The following is a 7,984-nucleotide window of genomic DNA, read 5'->3' on the forward strand; positions in this document are numbered from 1 at the left end:
CCCCCCCTTTTGATCATCCCGATATCGCCCATTCCATTCTCTCATGCTTGCATTAGATTTTGCTATTGTTATTGTTTGCTCCTATTCTGATGCATAGCCTTCTTTTGTAACCTGCTTATTGTTACCTTACCGGCTTATCCTAAACTGCTTAGTATAGGTTGGTTAGTGATCCATCAGTGACCCCCACCTTGTCCTTGTTGCCCCTGCTTCATCATTGAAGACCCGATCAACGGGATCGAAGACCAGGCCCCGACAGCGCACATCACTTTCCCCTTAGTTGCTCGACACTGCTGGGTTACTATCGAGTGCCGAGGGTGAGACCTCTACAGCACTTCTGATGTTAACCTGTAGTGTAGCTATTCGGTCGTGGTCATCGAGGGTGATTTCCTCCTTAACCACTTCCGATACGGCTCTGTCGTCCAACCCCTCAAGTATGAACCTCGAGGGTGATTCCTCTACGTTCACCTTGATGATTATATTGAGTGGAACCCACCGAGGGTGATTCCTTGGGTTTTCCTCTTGATGTTTGGACACACGGATACTTGGACTTTACAACTGTTACTTGGAAAGTGATGTGGAGACGGGTTGACCTGGAAGGTGCCCGTGAGATAATTACGAGGCGTGGCCGGGCATTCTTAGCCCTTGCCGCAAGTCCTCGAGACGGGGCAACGGGGTCACCTCTTTCGTGAGGCTCTGCTTGTTACCGCGCGTTCCTAATCCACTACGATTTGGATATTTGATCCGAGGGGCCTCTGGCCTGATAGCACTAACCATCACGTGGGCATAGTATGGGCGTTCTGCGTCGTGTACATCAGCCGAAGCTTAATAGACATCAGCGACGGAGCGGCGCGCGCCGGGTTGGACTGGTAAGCTCCTGCCTTTTTAGGGAGGTAGCTAGGTCTGCTCACCGGCCGCCCATGCAACGTGCAGGAGTTCCCGGGGAGATGGCCCATGACCCCTGGGGGCATAGGTTTAGTCCGGCGTGCTGGCCTCTCTATTAAGCCTAGGTCGGGTTGCGGCGTATTGTTTGGCTGAGGCCGGGCATGACCCTGGAAAGTGTGTCCGGCCGGAGTCAATCGAGCGTGGTGGGTAAGTTGGTGCACCCCTGCAGGGAAGAACTAATCTATGCATAGCATGTCCTACGGTAACGGACACTTGGAGTTGTATCCCGATCGATACAACTAGAACTGGATACTTGTAATGAGAACTGGATGGTGATGAGGTTTTGTTTGTGATGATAATTGGATAGTATGGCTCTGGGATTGCTTTCTTGCAGGGAGTCGAGAAAGGATCTCTGGCCGAGGTTGATAACACTACTACCACTTTACTTTATGCTACTCTACTCCCTCTTGTTTGCTGCAAGATGGTGGTTTCCAGAAGAAGCTAGTGTTCGATAGGACTAGGTCTTCTCTCTATTCTGGCATTTCTGCAGCCCAGTACACATATACAACCCCTCTTTGATAATGTTGCATCTGTAGTGTAGATCCTTGCTTGCGAGTACTTTGGATGAGTACTCACGGTTGCTTTGTTCCCCCTTTTCCACCTTCTTTCTTCTTTCTGGTTGTTGCAACCAGATGGTGGAGTCCAGGAGCCAGATGCCGCCTTTGACGACTGCTGCTACCCCGAGGGTGCCTACTACCACGTGACGGACGCCGACGACCAAGAGTAGTTAGGAGGCTCCCAGGCAGGAGGCCTTGCCTTTTCGATCGATGTTGCTTTTGTGCTAGCCTTCTTAAGGCAATCTTGTTTAACTCATGTCTGTACTCAGATATTGTTGCTTCCGCTGACTCGTTTGTATTCAAGCTGATGTATTCGAGCCCTCGAGGCCCCTGGCTTGTAATATAAAGCTTGCATTATTTTAAATTGCGTCTAGAGTTGTGTTGTGATATCTTCCCGTGAGTCCTTGATCTTGATCGTACACATTTGCGTGTATGATTAGTGTACGATTGAATCGAGGGCGTCACAAGTTGGTATCAGAGCCAACTGCCTGTAGGTAGCCCCCTTTCCAACTCCTTGGCCGAAGTTGAGTCTAGTCACTGAAAACTTTTACTAACATTGGCTGTGTGGCTTACGGGCCCACGTCGCCATTGGGTGGTAATAGCATCTTTTACTCCTCGTCTATACTCTGGGACTCTGATCTCTCGTCTATTCGGGTTAAACATTTTACTAACTCTGACATTAGGCTCTCGTACCCACTTCCTCCCGGAGAGCCCCGGCATTATCAATGATTGCTTGCTTCGCCAGAAGATTCTACGGATACTCCTCGATGTTTCTCGAGACCCTGTACCAACTGCCTTGCAGTTCCTGACCACCGATAATCCCCCTGAATAACATCCTTGCCGCTTGTACCTTCATCCCTACTTGCTCCTGTTATTACAAGATACCACTAGTACTCTCCGTTGTTCCGAGAATCCTTTGTGCCTTCTCCTTTGCAGCTTCTTTTCGAACTGCGGATAATTCACTTAACCGGGGTTCGTTCATCCCCAGTTGTTCATTTGCTTTCCAAAATACCTGAAAAGGCTATCTGATCTTTCAAATTCCTCTGCAGCCTATTGCTCTTGATTCTCCTTGCCTACTTGCATTAGGATTAATTCCATATGTCTAGCAATATTCTTTAGAATTTTTGTGATTTTCATTCTGTTCCTATGGAAACATCGTGTGTGCGATTACTCACAATCATCAATTAATCTTTCGAAATTTTCTTTCCGGCTCAGACATCCTTCCAGATATGAGCTAGTTCTTGCCCAATCCAGATTTGATCGGGTACACCTCTAAGTCTATTCAACTTACTCATCTTTTGATCAGAGCCTCTGCTTCTGATCCTTCGTCTTGAAATCATAATTTCCTTTGTATCCAAGCATCGAATCATTCAGACGTTTCTATAAGCCGATGCCTTTGCATCCCCTTCTTCATCTGATTGATTACCGATACTCACATCAACTCTGTCGTGAATCGCCAGATCCAGTGTTGGGTTGTTATCCAACAATGTCCTTCACATCCATAGTCTTGTGAGTTTTCCCTTGATACATAATACCTTCGGTAAATTGTATCATCTGCTTTGACTCCGATACTCTGCTTTTGAACACGTATCTTTTGCTTGGTTGATGGTTGTATAGATTCGTAGAAATGCCCCGATGGGTTGAACTTATGCCTTCCGTAATCCGAGTGAACCCGAGAGTTCTCACGAGTCTTACTCTTCTGGTACTTCGCCAGATAAATCCTCTGCACTACAATTTCTTCGAAAAACGAGGAGTGGATGAAAGGTTATGCATTGAAGAAGTGGGAGTCAACCTTGAACTTTGTGTTCATGCCCATGGACCTAATGTGGATCTTATCATGGAAGCTTCTTGTGATATAATAATCCCCTTATTATTAGTTCTTACGGTATCTATGTTTGGTCCTTTGCAACCGTGGTTCAGACCATGATTGTTCGTACTGCAGATCAGTGCATCTCCGCAACCTCTATTTTTGATCTTCCTTCGAGTGTTACCCTCCGGTATCTCGAGAATAACAAAGAACTGTGTTGCTTCATATGAGTCTTCATCTAGTATTACTCCTCAGCGATTTCAGATTTCCCTGGGTTCCGAGTACTGGTCACTCGAGAACACCATAAGTGAATTGATTCCGCACTTTGATTCAATAACTCTAAGTCATTTTTGTTGCTTACGAGTTTAATAATCCTTCAAGTCAGTCCTAGCCTGATCGGCTATATCATTATCGTACTAAAATTTTTACCTGTGCTATCTGGTCCTTCTTCCCAGAGCACAATTTCCGACAATGAGCTAAGCTTACATTGATATTCCTTGCCTTATCATTTTTCACCTTGAACAGCAAGCTTGTTTTCGAGTTTGTGTTGTACATGTGGTTCCAATAACTTTTCGCTTCATCATTCCTATGACTTGATGTCATCGTCGATCGATTACATCTTCATGAAATCTCTCGACAAATGTGTCGTGACCATCATCAATATTCCGAGCTCTTCTAGGATATCAATTGAATTCATGATGAGAAACACCATCCTTGCCCCTCGATGATTTGAATTATCATCGACAACATTCTTGCCTTCCCCAACACAAACTTGTTCATATAATTTTGGAAATACATCCTTTTTGACATGCCGATGGATTGTTGCTGAGCCCGTCGGCCACACCCTCATCTTTTCCTTGCTGAAATTGTATGACTTATTTTCTAAATTGTTTCCGATGGATCCTTTGTGTATCCGAAGTCTAACATTTCCCTGATGACCATGTCAACACTATCCCGAAGCATGTGTGTGGTACTCCGTTAATCCACAAGAACATTTGGGAGCGCAATGCTAACTGTTCTTGATCATTTATCCAAACACCGTTGTATGGATAAGCCTCATAAATTCCTTGCCCCTTTGTCTAAATGCTTTAATACTTGGAGCCCTATCATGCTCTGCCTTTCCTTGGGAAAGTTATACCCTAATACTTGGGTATAAACACCTTTCCTTTCCATTGGTCTGATTATCCTAATAACCACTTATTTTCCTTTCCATTGTTTTGTTTAACCTTCTTGTGAGCTATATGATATAAGCAGGAATAATTTTCTGCTTATAAAACACCCCGTTGTACAACCTTGTCAGTAAGACCCTATTACTATTGTTGATGACATTCCGGTATGCCACCGATGGATGAGAACCTTGCCTATTGGCCCGCCTCGTTCAACGAGCAGGAAAATGGTTCTCTTCGTCCCTCGCCCTTGGTATCGAGGTTATTGCCGACATAACTGATAGGCTACCCTCTGACATGCCTTGCTATCATGACCGTGCAATATGTCAACACCCTTCCTACTTTTTAACCCACATGTGGGCCCATAACCCACAGTTCCCCAGGATCGAAACTTGGCTCTCCTGTACATCCCTGTTTTTGAAATTTGTTCCTTGCATTTGGCTTCGTATCATGACACGAGCCTCCTTTCGAGAGATGATCTATTCCCGATGCTCTGAACCCCTTCCTCACACTTTGTTCAGGTATCAATCGATTGTCCATTCGCTTGAAACTTCCTATTGTACCTTCACAGTTTGCTCTCGATGTTAATTAAGATTCAACTCGAGAGATACTTCTGCCTCATTCCCTGAATTGTTCACCAGATAATTAACCCTATAAGGGTCACTTAACCCGAAGTTACTCTTTACTTCACACTTAAATCTCGGGACGAGATTTCTTGTAGTGGAGGAGATTTGTAACGCCCCGAGAATCATGCTACAGTAATCCCCTTCTAATGATGCACTGTCATCATTGTCACTGTTGCTAATCTCACTTTCATTCTATCCCAGTCCAAATCTCAATTTCAAATTATATTCAAAAATTCTTATTTGTCAAACCTGAAAACTAAAATGTTCAAAGTGTGGCAAATAATCTCTAGATATTTGTCATGTGGAAGCCAACATTTTTGGAATTCCCAAATTGCCCCTGGATTATCTTTTGGTGGTCCAGCAACTTTTATCTTTCCTTATTTAATTTCTAAAAATACCTAGTCACTTCCAAATACCTTGAAACATTTTTTTGGCAGTTTCATAATTCGCAAAGTATTTATGTGGCCTAGTCCCACATGTTACAAAATCCTTTTTGGCAGCCCGAATATTACCATGTTCTTTAAAAAAAAAGAGAGAGAGAGAGAACAACCCCCCCCCCTGGACCCAACCCGCCTGGACCGGCCCACCTAACCTACCCGAGCCAGCCCAGAGCCCCCTGCCTCCCTGGGCTTTAGCCCATTACACTGGCCGGCCCACCTTACCCCGGGTCGCCTTCCCTGTTCGACCGACCCCGTCGCTACAGGGGCGCGGTCGCCCCGGACCGCCTCGCCGTCGACGACGAGGGGGAGGATAAGGCCTCCACGCCCCCGACGCCTCGGTCCTCTCCCCTGCGCCCCACTCACTCCCCTGCTCTCCTCTGTCGCCCACTCCCCTCTGGGTTCTCCCCAGATCCCCTTTCCTCCACCTCCACGACGCGGTCGCCGCCGTGCCTCGCCCGTCCCCGCGGCCACCGAACCCCGTCCGCCTCACCGCCGTGTCCCTCGTCTCCGTCAACGTCGTCTGCTTCGTCTCCATCCACGAACGGGAGTCGGGGAGCTCCACAATGCGCGGATCGAGCCACCCCCTTCCGCCTCGGCCGCCGTTGATCTCCTCCAACTCCGGCCACCCTCTGCTGCTCCTAATCTGTCACCGGCTTTCCTTAGCCACTCGGTGAGCTCCTCCCCCTCTCCCTTCTCTCACGTAGGCCGCCCCCTTCTCTAGCTCGCTCGCCGCAACCGCCGTAGCTCACCGTCGCCCTGCTCCATCACCGTCGTGGCCACCGCTGCCGTGGCCCCCGTCCGAGCCCTCCATCGTGCTCCTGGTGTTCCCAGGAGCCCGACCAGCCCTTCCTCTCGCCCTCTCGTGCCCCCTAGCCCATTCCCGACGTGACTCCGAACGCCTCCGCCGCCCGTGCTCGCCGCCGATGGTTATTCCGGCCGTCCCCGGGAGAGCCACCACCACCACCCGACACGGCGTCGTGTGCGCGTTCGAAAGATGCTAACCGCACGCGAAGCGGCCGCCCCTAGCGCGTTTCCGACGAGGCCCGAGCGGCTCCGCCGCGTTCTAACGTCGCCGGCGGCGAGACGCCGGCCGCCGCCGACGTGGCTGGGCGGGCCCGACCCCTGACTCACTGCCAGTGGGCCTTAGGGGCCACGTTGACTGGGTTGACCCAGTTAACACGCTGACATGGCGGTACAGTGACACTGACGAACCGGCCCCACCGCTTAAATAATAACTAAAATTATTTTTATAATTAAAAGTAATTAGTTTAGCTAATTAGCCACTAACATGTGGGGCCCATCAGCTAATTAACCTTAGTTTAAGTTAAAATAAGCTCTGTTAAGTAACAGAGGCTGACAGGTGGGTCCCCCGTGTCAGTTTTGACCAGTCAACCGGACTGTTGACTGCTGACGTCACTCCGACGTCATGCTGACATCATATTCCTTTTCTGTTAATATAAATAATTCCAGAATATGTTTAAAACTTAGAAAATTCATATAAAATAATCTATAACTCGGATGAAAATGTTTTCTATATGAAAGTTGCTCAGAAAAATCCAACGAATCCGAATACGCGGTCCGTTCATCTGTAACATGCCCCTAGCATGCTGAACTTGGGACATTCCCCCTCCGGTCATCTGTCTGACACCGGTCCGGAACCGGGAAAACATTCCCGGTTGAATTCCCCCTTCACCTATATCGAGTAGCCATACGTTAGGTCACTCCCGGCACCACATATTGCCACGTTATGCTTTGTGATGCTTGTTTGCTTTATATTTACTGTTTCTTCCCCCTCTTCTCTCCGGTAGACCCCAAGACCGATGCCGATGCCCCTGTGATCGACTACATCGACGACGACCCCTCCTTGCCAGATCAACCAGGCAAGCCCCCCCCTTTTGATCATCCCGATATCGCCCATTCCATTCTCTCATGCTTGCATTAGATTTTGCTATTGTTATTGTTTGCTCCTATTCTGATGCATAGCCTTCTTTTGTAACCTGCTTATTGTTACCTTACCGGCTTATCCTAAACTGCTTAGTATAGGTTGGTTAGTGATCCATCAGTGACCCCCACCTTGTCCTTGTTGCCCCTGCTTCATCATTGAAGACCCGATCAACGGGATCGAAGACCAGGCCCCGACAGCGCACATCACTTTCCCCTTAGTTGCTCGACACTGCTGGGTTACTATCGAGTGCCGAGGGTGAGACCTCTACAGCACTTCTGATGTTAACCTGTAGTGTAGCTATTCGGTCGTGGTCATCGAGGGTGATTTCCTCCTTAACCACTTCCGATACGGCTCTGTCGTCCAACCCCTCAAGTATGAACCTCGAGGGTGATTCCTCTACGTTCACCTTGATGATTATATTGAGTGGAACCCACCGAGGGTGATTCCTTGGGTTTTCCTCTTGATGTTTGGACACACGGATACTTGGACTTTACAACTGTT

The sequence above is a fragment of the Triticum dicoccoides genome, chromosome 6B (assembly GCF_002162155.2).
Source record: "Triticum dicoccoides isolate Atlit2015 ecotype Zavitan chromosome 6B, WEW_v2.0, whole genome shotgun sequence".
Lineage (NCBI taxonomy): Eukaryota > Viridiplantae > Streptophyta > Magnoliopsida > Poales > Poaceae > Triticum > Triticum dicoccoides.